The sequence below is a fragment of the Cervus canadensis genome, chromosome 2, assembly GCF_019320065.1.
Source record: "Cervus canadensis isolate Bull #8, Minnesota chromosome 2, ASM1932006v1, whole genome shotgun sequence".
Taxonomy (NCBI): Eukaryota; Metazoa; Chordata; class Mammalia; order Artiodactyla; family Cervidae; genus Cervus; species Cervus canadensis.
Genome location: NC_057387.1, coordinates 22,603,068 through 22,614,998, shown reverse-complemented (window position 1 = coordinate 22,614,998; position 11,931 = coordinate 22,603,068).

Below are 11,931 nucleotides of genomic sequence, written 5' to 3'. Positions count from 1 at the left end.
ACATTCTATCTACCAGAAACCCACTTCAGACCAAAGACACATATAGACTGAAAGTGAGAGGATGGAAAGATATATTCCATGCAAATGAGAAGCAAGAGAAAGCTGGAGTAGTAATCTTCACATTAGACAAAATAGACCTTAAAATAAAGAAGATTACAAGTGATAAGGAAGGATACTACACAATGATCGAAGGATCACTCCAAGACAAAGACATAACAATTGTAAATGTCTATGCACCCAACATAGGAGCACCTCAATACATCAGACAAACACTAACAGACATAAAAGGAGGAATTGACAATAACACCCCACTCACACCAATGGACAGATCATCAAAACAGAAAATTAATAAGGAATCACAAGTCTTAAATGATACATTAGATGAGATGGATCTCATTGATGTCTTCAGGACATTCCTTCCAAATGCAGAAGAATACACCTTCTTCTCAAGTGCACATGGAACATTCTCCAGGATAGACCACATCTTGGGTCACAAGTCAAACCTCAGTGAATTTAAGAAAATTGAAATCATATCAAGCATCTTCTCTGACCACAACACTATAAGACTAGATATCAATTACAAGAAAAAAAGTATAAGAAACACAAACACATGGATATTAAACAACACGTTTCTAAATAACCAATAGGTTACTGAAGAAGTCCAAAGAGAAATAAAAATATTTCTAGAAACAAATGACAATGAAAACACAATATAATTCTTAAGGGCCATAGGACTTTTTGAATGATAAATGAGTATTAGCTTCAACTTAAAGTCATCAGCTTCATTAGCCCCTAACAAGATTGAACTTATCCTTTGACGCTTTGGAGGCAGGCATTGACTTTTCCTCTGTAGCTATTAAAGTCCTATGTGGCATCTTTTTCCAATACAAGAAGATACAAATACAAATACAATACAAATCTTAATTGAAAACCTCCTGTTTAGTGTAGCCACCTTTATTAATGATCTTTTGCTAGATAACTTCTGGGTAACTTGTTGCAGCTTCTACGTCAGCACTTGCTGCTTCACCTTGCACTTTTATGTTATACAAATAGCTTCTTTCCTTAAACCTCATGAACCCACCTCTGCTTCAAACTTTTCTTTTGCAGAGAAGAAGGGAACATAGTTTTCTGTGCACGGCTTTGGCATGGGAGATTCAGGATCTCATTGGGCTCTGCTTTTGTATCAGCTGAGGGTCTTTGGGTAGGTACTTAGTCTCAAGAATACTGTTTTTTATTTAAAAAATAAGATATGAATTGTATATCTACCATAAGAAAGCTTTGAACATTAAATGAGATAAAGAATGCAAAGAGTATTGCACAGTGCTTGGTACATGGTAAGAACTTAACAAATATCAGATTTTTTTTTTAATGAACACCTTGTAAAATGTGTTCTGGGTGAGAATTATCTAATGAACAGTCAGTCCTTAGTGTGGCTGGCATGATGTGGATGGCAGTTTCCCTCATTGAGGGATCTCCAAACAATTGAAATACCTCACTATCACAAACTATTTCAAACATAAAACAAAGTGAAAGACTTTTACAAAGGTGGTATATTTCTACCAGCATGCTCATCACTTAGATTCTATCATTAGCATTTTACTAGTGGCTCAGTGTTAAAAAAAAAAAAAATCCCCCTGCAATGCAGGAGACACAGGTTCGATCCCTGGGCTGGGAAGAATCCCTTGAGAAGGAAATGCCAACCCACTCCAGTGTTCTTGCCTGGGAAATCCCATGGACTGAGCAGCCTGGTGCACTATAGTCCATGAGGTCACGAAGAGTTGGACATGACTTAGACACTAAACAACAACAACAACAAAAAAATTAAAGAAAAACCCTTGCTTTATCATATAGCTATACATTTATACATCTCCCAATTTAGCTATCAATTCACGGGTCTTTTGGGGTATATTTCACATCATTTTGCCAACAAAGGTTCGTATAGTCCAATCTAAGGTTTTTCTAGTAGCCATGTATGGATGTGAGAGTTGGACCATAAAGAAAGCTGAGCACTAAAGAATTGATGCTTTCGAACTGTGGTGTTGGAGAAGACTCTTGACAGTCCCTTGACTGCAAGGAGATCTAACCAGTCAATCCTAAAGGAAATCAATCCTGAATATTCATTGGAAGGACTGATGCTGAAGCTGAAGCTCTAATACTTTGGCCATCTGTTGTGAAGAACTGACTCATTGGAAAAGACCCTGATGCTGGGAAAGATTGAAGGCAGGAGGAGAAGGGGACAACAGAGGATGAGATGGTTGGATGGCATCACTGACTCAATATACATGAGTTTGAGCAAGCTCTGGGAGTTGGTGATGGACAGGGAAGACTGGATGGTGCAGTCCATGTGGTCACAGAGTCAGACATGGTTGAGTGTCTGAACTGAACTGAACAAAGTAGTTTGTAGACATCTGTATGCTTCCCTCTAAATATTTCAACATACATGATCAGTTACTAAAGTTTAATATTTATTTACATTTTTAAAAATTTTGAGGGAAAATTTATACACAACAAAGTGCACAAATATCTAGTGCACATTTGCAGAGTTTTGACAAGTGCATACAAACGTGAAAATCAAATCCCTCTGAAGCTCTAGAATATTTCCATCATCCTGGAAATTTCCTTGTGTCCCTTCCAAATCAATTCCTAACCCCATCCATAGGCAACTGTTGTTCCAATTTTTTTCCATCAAAGATCAATTTTAAATTCCAGAATTTCTATCAATGGAATTAAAGAGTATATATTCTTTTGTGAATGACTTTTTCAGCTCAATAAAATGCTAAGGTACATCCTTGTTGTTTTGTATAACTTATTCCTTTTTAGTATTCCATAGAATGAATGTATCATAGTTTATCTATCCTATTGATAGATAACAATGTTTTTAGTTTTTGTTATAATAATAAAGCTGCTATGAACATTCTCATATAAGTCATTTTGTGGGCATTTGTTTTAATTTTTCTTGTATAAATACCTAGGAATTATTGAGTCATAGAATCGGGAGTTATTTAGTTTTATAAGAAATCTTTCAAACTTCTTCCTGTAGAAGTTATATCATTTTACCTTCCTACCAATAATGTATGAATAGAAGGAAAGTTTTTGCTACTCTTGAAGGGATTTCTCTATGTATATGTGTGAATTTTTCTGTCTGGGGACATGGCTAGTGACTTCAGAGGCATAAGTATGGAATACAGGGTCACTTTCACCACCACCATCATCCTGGACTCCAAGGAGGAGGTCACTTGGATAAGAATCCAAGGACCAGCATGGGTTCCGGTCAAACCAAACAGCATTCAAGTGATTAGCACATAGGAGACCCTAGAGTCACTGGCACGGAAGCGTCTCAGGATAAATCATAATATCTGTGCCTATCAGGGCAGGTACACACAGTCTCTGTCCCTTCTTGGTGATCCTTGAAGATAATGATGGTCAAACAAAATAACATCATATCTGAAGAAACTCAGGTCTTGGGAAGATTTAAAAGAGGAATGTTTTTCCCCCCAGTTACATTTAAAAAAATAGAAGAGAAGAATGCAGGCTTAATGCCAAGAAGCAATGAATTGGCACCAAATTTAAGCCTCAAGGTCACAGTGTAGAGTCAGAAGGAGTGCTTTGGAAAAGGCCATCAGTTGTTTTTCCAGAGAAAATATAAGTTCTTTGTTTATTTTTCTCCCTGATATAGCCCATATGCTCACTTCAAACCCCTGAATGAGGTCCTTTGTTCAACCATTCCCTTAACATTCTTTAGATAAGAATTTTATGGCCATCCTTCATAGGGTTTGGCCTTAAAATCGATAAATCTATGGTTTTATTGCAATGTCTTGCCTTTGTTTCCTTTTTGTATGACAAAATCTATAATATGCACGTTTGCTATCTGCCTCCTCCCTTTATGCACACGTCAAATGAGCAAACATTTGGTCATAACACAGATGGTCATGGAGTTGCTTCAATGTTTGTGAGTACAGCAACCTGAGAACCTCCTATCTGAAACAGCCCTAGGAATGCCTGGGCACAGTAGAGAGAAGGTGTTCAACTGGCTACTTTAGGATATGCGCTTCCAAAATCAAAGTGATTGAAAAGGAACCAAACTTACAGAATGTCAAGGCCATAGGGGAATTTAGAGGTCATTGTTCCCTCCTCCTCATTTTATAAGGGAGATAGTGGAATCAAAGCAGGGATCAGACTTGATTCCTGCAGTCACAGTTCATTGGAGACTGTGTACAGTTGACGTTTTATTTATGATGGAGAAATCACCTCCAGCCAGTTCAAATTCAAGTGGGCTTATTGAAAGTACAGAGAGTATCTTGCATAAATAAAGCATGGCTAGGCCTTGTGGTGGAGAAGGCAATGGCACCCCACTCCAGTACTCTTGCCTGGAAAATCACATGGACGGAGGAGCCTGGTAGGCTGTAGTCCATGGGGTCGCTAAGGGTCAGACATGACTGAGCGACTTCACTTTCACTTTTCACTTTCATGCATTGGAGAAGGAAATGGCAACCCACTCCAGTGTTCTTGCCTGGAGAATCCCAGGGACGGCGGAGCCTGGTGGGCTGCTGTCTATGGGGTTGCACAGAGTCAGACACGACTGAAGTGACTTAGTAGCAGCAGCAGCAGCAGCAGGCCTTGTGGGCTCGCTGGGGAAATGAGGAGCCATTAGTGGCTGATGCAGATACTGACTCCAGGGTCGTCCAATGGTCTGCGGTTCCTTTGGGCATCTTTTGCTTCTTCTCTTAGCTTGACACTCTTTGTATGCTCCTCAACACATAATTGAACATGACTGCCCCAGGCCCAATGCTACCTGACCCTTCAGGGTCAAATCTGAAAATGGCTTGCATTTTATAACATGTCTGTTGGAATGACCATTGCAAACCCCAACACCCTGACTCCTGATTAGTGATTTATGCTGAATTTTCTTTTCTGAATGTGAGCACAGATGGTGGGAGAAATTGGACTCAGTCTTCTCAATGCTAAGTCAGGGATAGTACTCGTTCTACCCTACAGGGTTTGCTGATGACTAAACCCATCCAACACATGTAAAATGCATAGAACAATGCCTAGAACGTATATTAGTACTACCTAATGTATTAGCTGGTATTCTTCTGTTGTTTCACTCTCATCATCACCACCATTTGCTCTCCATGCATCTCTGTCCTGCTTTGTGACACTGAAGTCTGCTCTCCTTCAGGATGCATGCCCTGGACTCCCTTGTTTGCAGGCTCTCAGTTAGGTTTGGCCAATGGAAGGCACCAGAGGGAGGCTGGAAAGTGAGAAGAGAGTGAAATCAGTTTACCCCTCTCTTTCCCTGCTCTGGTACTGAGCATCTGACAGTAGCTGCATCCTTCTGTTATTACAGTGGCCCCTCTTCCCCAATCCCAACTCTCAGGAGGTCTGTGTAGCGGTATTTATCTGTTTCTTCGCCTCCCACCAGGGCATTAAGACATGCATGGATGAGAAGAGCACTGGTATCCAGAACAAGGCCTTGTGGTTGTATTGTCCGTAGTCTGGAGGTGATGGTGGGAGATGCTAGCACAGATCTGGCTTCCAACATCCATGATGTTGATGGGAATAATAGGGTTCTAGAGGAACACAAGACAGGTGGAGGCACTTAACTCCCTAGAGACAAGGTGGGAGTACCTGCCTGCAGGGACAGGGATATGTGGTGGTGATTAATCATCATACAGTCTCTAGGAGCAAAATAGACAAGAAGCCTGCTTCCAGGTAGCACTAGTTGTAAAGAACCCTCCTGCTAATGCAGGAGACATAAGAGATGTGGGTTGGATTCCTGGGCGGGGAAGATCCCCTAAAAGAGGGCATGGCAAACCACCTCAGTATTCTTGCCTGAGAATCCTGTGGACAGAGGAGCCTGGTGGGCTACTGGAGATCTATAGGGTCACAAAGAGTCAGACACAACTGAAGTGCCTAAGCAGGCAGGCACTACTTCAAAATGGTTTGATTTACATAATAATTAGAAAAACTCTGGCTGAGGAACAGCAACCTGATTGAGTCACTAAAGGGGAATCTGTGACCTCTCTTCCTGTTCTTGGACTTGGAACTCCTTGACTGAGAGGAGACAGTTTCTCTGAGAAGGAATGAACTCCATAATGCAGCCACAAATGTACGCTGTAAATCTTCCTCCAGGCCTTCTGCCGAGGGCTGTGGCTGTTTAGTTGCTCAGTCACGTCCAACTCTTTGCGACCTCATGGACTGTAGCCGGCCAGGTTCCTCTGTCCATGGGGTTGTCTGGGCAATATTACTGAAGTGGGTTGCCATTTCCTCCTCCAGGGGATCTTTCCGACACAGGGATAGAACCTGCATCTCCACTTCTCCAGCGTTGTAGATGGATTCTTTACCGCTGAACCACCAGGGAAGTCCATCTGCGGCCATTTCCTGAGGTGAGTGAGGAAAGACAAATACCCAGACCTTCTAGGGTTTATTCAATTCTGGCTTTCAGTAATGCAAGCATAGGAGGATATGTGGTGGCTATGAAAATAAGCCACTCATGTTTCAAGCTGCAGAAAACATAACTAATCAGCAAGCCCAGCAAATGTCCTCTAAATCCAGAGCCCTGACGTCTTCCCAGGTTCAGCACTAGCCCGTGGAAAGAAAGCATTTTACTTCTCTCCAACCGAGCACACATGATGAAGCTGTAAACTGTTTTCCTACGGTAACTCTGACTTTTCTCTCCAATCTCTTTTGTTTCTGTATATTAACTTATTAAGAAGAGAATAAATATTTAGACTCCCATGAATCTTTTATTGACTCTTGCAGTAAGAGAGTGATGTCAAACTTAAGGTGTTCCTATCTACTCTATATCATGTGATTGATTTTTCCACAGGAGCCACATGGTGCCAAATCTGTGTATACTTTCTCATCTTAATAAACCACACTAATTAGCTGAGGAAGAAACAGACCCAATTCAACTCAGCATAAAGGCATCCCTTCCCCATCATCTAGTACTTGTCACCACTCTAAGGTCTTTTTTATTTTATATTTGCTTCATTTCCTATTGTTGCATAACAAATTACCACAAACTTAAAGCTTAAGCAAAACTATTTATTATCTCACAGTTTTGATGGGTAAAAAGTCCAGAAATGGGTTAGCTGAGCCCTCTGCCTAAGGTCTCATAGGTTAAAACTAGGTTGTTATTCAGGTGTTGTTTCTTTCTGGATTTCTGGGAAAGAACTCATTCCCAAGATCATTTAGGTTGTCAGCTGAGTTTAATTCTTTGTGATTATGGAACTGAGATTTCCATTTTTATACTGGCCACCAGCCGGAGGCCTCTCTCAGCTCCTGGAAGCCTCCCACACCCTTTGCCGCATGCCCCCTCCCTCCAGCAAAGAAGGGGCCAAGAGGCTGTGCAGAGAGGTGGCCTCAAAATTCCATGCGGCTGTTTCGTGTAAATAGTTCACTGAGGGTTAGGCTGCCCCTGTACAGGAAAAGATGGGCTGAGGCTTAGCAGAGAGTGGCTGAGTATAGATCAGAGGTATTTGAGGTCCAGCAGTGTTGGTAAATAATTATTGGAGTTCCTGCCCATCCAGGGTGTGGGGAGATCTCATTAATACCTCATTTACACACCAGGTCGGAGAAGGCAATGGCACCCCACTCCAGTACTCTTGCCTGGAAAATCCCATGGACGGAGGAGCCTGGTGGGCTGCAGTCTATGGGGTCGCGAAGGGTCAGACATGACTGAGTGATCACTTTCACTTTTCACATTCATGCATTGGAGAAGGAAATGGCAACCCACTCCAGTATTCTTGCCTGGAGAATCCCAGGGACAGAGGAGCCTGGTGGGCTGCTGTCTGTGGGGTCGCACAGAGTCGGACACGACTGAAGCGACTTAGCGGCAGCAACAGCAGCACACCAGGTACTCACCAGAAAGGCTGTACCTTAGTAATAAGCACCATGCTTTAGAATAAAACCCATTCTAGATTAGCCTTATCAAAGCTTAAAATAATATTCTGCTAAATTATACACTAGTCAAACAACAAATCACAAAAAAACTGAAAAATAATTCAAATTTAATGAAAATAAAAACACAATATACAAAAATTTGTGGGATCAACTAAAGAGGCACCTAGAAGGAAATATATAGCTTTAAATGTTTATGTTAAATATAAAAAATATAAACATAAATAAGAAAGCTTTAAAGACAGTGATGTAAATTTCCATCGTAAGAACATAGAAAAAGACAGTCAAGTTAAACACAAAGAGAGTGGAGCAAAAGAGATAATAAAGAGCAAAAATCAATGAAATCAGAAATAAACAATGGAAAAATCAAAAGTTTGGTTTTGGAAAAGATGAACAAAAGCTGGTAAACAGCTAGCAAATTAATCAAGAATTTAAAAGGTGATAGATTCTGTATATACTAAAAGGATAAAAATTACAATGAACAACTTTATGCCCATAAATGCAACAACAGATAAAATGGGCAAATCTCTTGAAAAATATAATTCACCAAAAATGACCAGAGAAATATATAATAATAATTTTCCTCTGTATATGAAAGAGGTTACATTTATAATAAGTAAAAACCTAAAACAAAATGAAATCCATGCCCAGATGATTTCTTGTTGAATTCTCCCATTTATTTAAGGAAGAAATGATATAAATATTATATAAATTATTTCAGAGAATAGAGAGAGAAGAAACTTCCTAACTCATCTATAAGAAAAAACATTATACACAATTATTTCTCAAACACACATATGAAAAATCCTTTACAATTATTAGCAAATCAAATCCAGACATATATGAGGGGTATAATAAGTACATCCAGAACAAGCCTGATTTATCCACTATTGCAAAGTTTGTTCAACATTTGAAAACTAATCAATATTATTCACTCTATTAACATAATGAAGTAAAATGTTACACAAATCATTTCAATAGATGAAGAAAAAGCATTCAAGAACATCAGAACTCATTGATACTTTTAGAAAGATACTCTCCACAACTAGGAATAAGGTGAACTTTCTTCAATCTGACAAAATGTACCTATGAAGAACATACAGATAATACCATGGCTAAAGATAAAGTGCTGCAAGCTTTCCACCAAAGACAGTGAACAATGTAAGGATGTCTGTGATCATCACATCTACTCAATACTATTCTGGGGACCTTAGCCAATGGGGAAAAGTAAAGAGAAATAAAGGGCTTCCCTGGTGGCTCAGATGGTAAAGAATCTGCCTGCAATGCAGGAGACCTGGATTTGATCCCTGGGTAGGGAAGATCCCTGGAGAAGGGAATGGCAACCTACTCCAGTATTTTTGCTGGAGAATTCCATGGACAAAGGAGCCCAGCAGGCTACAGTCCAGGCTGTTGCAGAGAGTCAGACATGACAGAGTAACTAATGCTTTCAAAGAGAAATAATATGAAATAAAGCGTGGGAAATGAAATAAAATTGTCTGTTTGCAGAAAACAGGTATATAGAAAACTCTAAGAAATCTTAAAATTATTAGTATTAATTTTTAAGTTTATCAAGGTCAGAAGATTCCAAGTCTATGTACAAAAAATAAAAATTCTCAACAAATAAAGAGATATAACATGTAGAATAAATGTAAGGGGACTTTCCTGGTGGTCCAGTGGTTTAGACTTCTCCTTCCAATGCAAGGGGTACAGGTTTGATCTCTGGTCAGGAAAATAAGAATCTAGATGCTTCAGAACCAAAATACCAAAAAATATAAAAGAGAAGCAGTTGTGTAATAAATTCAATAAAGACTTTAAAAATGGTCCACATCAAAAAAACAGAAAAACAAAATTAAACTAAACAAAAAGAAAACTTGAAAGGCTTAATTATTATCAAATTGTTGCTGTTGTTTAGTGGCTAAGTCGTGTCTGACTCTCCCCATGGTCTGCAGCCCAGTCTCCTCTGTCCATGGAATTCTCCAGGCAAGAATATACTAGAGTGCATAGCCATTCCTTTCTTTAGGGGATTTTCCTGACCCAGAAATCGAACCCAGGTCTCCTGCATTGCAGATAGATTCTTTACCCTTGAGCCAACTGTGAAGCCCAGTGTTATCAAATACATCCTTTTATTCTTTACATTTCCTGGGTGTCCAGTGTTAGTTGAAAAATGTGTTCCTAAGTCACCATCATAGATATACTTTCTTAAATTTTCTTGAAAGTTTAAAATTTTTAAATTAAAAAATTTATATTTAAGGTTTAAATCCATTAAGAAATTTTTTTCCTTTTGAGTGTGAAGAGGCAAAGCTCTCACATTATTTCCTTCCAGATAAATAGATATCTAATTGTGCCAGCATTGGTTATTTTTTCTAAATTATATTTTCTTACTGATTTGATATGTCATTATTACATATCAATTTTTATAGACTATGATCTACTTCTGAGTTCTCCATACACTTCCACTTACCTACTTATTTATATGCCAATACCATGCTATTGTTCTTTTTAGAAAACTAAAATATTGTTGATGTACAATATTATGTCACTTTCAGGTACACTACACAATGACTTGACATTTACAAACATAATGAAAAGATCACATGATAAGTCTAGTAACCCTCTGTCCCCGTACAAAGTTAGTACATTGATACAGACAATATTCCTTATGTTGTACATTGTATCCCTGTGACTTATATATTATATAATGGAGCTTTATACTTCTTAATTTCCTTCACCTATACTGTCCATCTCTCATTCCCTTCCTTCTGGCCACTACCATTTGTCCTCTGTATCTATAGGTAATATTTTAATTTTGGTTTGTTCTCATGTTTTGTTTTTTAGACTCCACGTACAAGAGAGATCATGTGGTATTTGTCTTTCTCTGTCTGACTTATATCACTTAGCATATCCTCTATATCTGTCCATGTTGTTGCAAATGGCACGATCTCATTCTTTTTAGGGCTGAGTCATATTCCACTATATACATGTATATACATCTTTTCTTTTTTCCTATTCATCTATTGATGAATACTTAGATTGCTTCCATATCTAGGCTATTGTAAATGATGCTGCAATAAACATTAGAATCTATATATCTTTTTGAATTAGTGTTTTTGTCTTTTTTGGATATATATATATACCCAGAATGAAATTGCTGGATTACATGGCAGTTCAACTTTTAATATTTTGAGGAAGCTCCATCCTGTTTTTCACAGAAGCTGTATCAATTTACAATTCCACCAACAGTGCACAAGAGTACCCTTTTCTTCACATCATCATCATCAATACTTGTTATTTGTTGTCTTCATGATGATGGCCATTCTGATGGGTGTAAGGTGGTATCTCATTGTGGTTTTGATTTGCATTTCCTTGATGATTAGTGATGTTGAGTATCTTTTCTTGTGTCTGTTGGCCATCTTATGTCTTCTCTGTAAAAATGTCTATTTGAGTCCTCTGCCTGTCTTTTAATTGGGTTGTTTATTTTTATGTTGATTTGAATGAGTTCTTTGTATATTTGTTTACGTGTTTGTTTTTACTTGGAGGATAATTGCTTTCAATGCTGTGTTGGTTTTCGCTGTACAACACAAATTAGCTATAATTTTGTATATATACCCTCTCTCTGGAGCCTCTCTCTCTCTCCCTTCCCACCCCTCTAGGTCATTTCAGAGTGCCAGGCTGGGCTCCTTGTGTTATATATAGCAGCTTCCCACTAGCTCTCTATTTTACACATGATAGTGTATATATCGTGCGGTCATCCTCTCCTGCAAGAACACCAAAATCACAACTAGCTGAACAACCATCGACAGGAGGGTGTTGGAACCCACACACACACACACAAAGATATCCCACATCCAAGGACAAAGGAGAAGCTGAAACAAGAGATCTGCAGAGTTCAACAGAATAGCAAGGAGAGATAAGAAAGCTTTCTTAAGCCATATGACCCAGCAATCCCATTCCTGGGCATACACACTGAGGAAACCAGAACTGAAAGAGACACGTGTACCCCAATGTTCATCACAGCACTGTTTATAACAG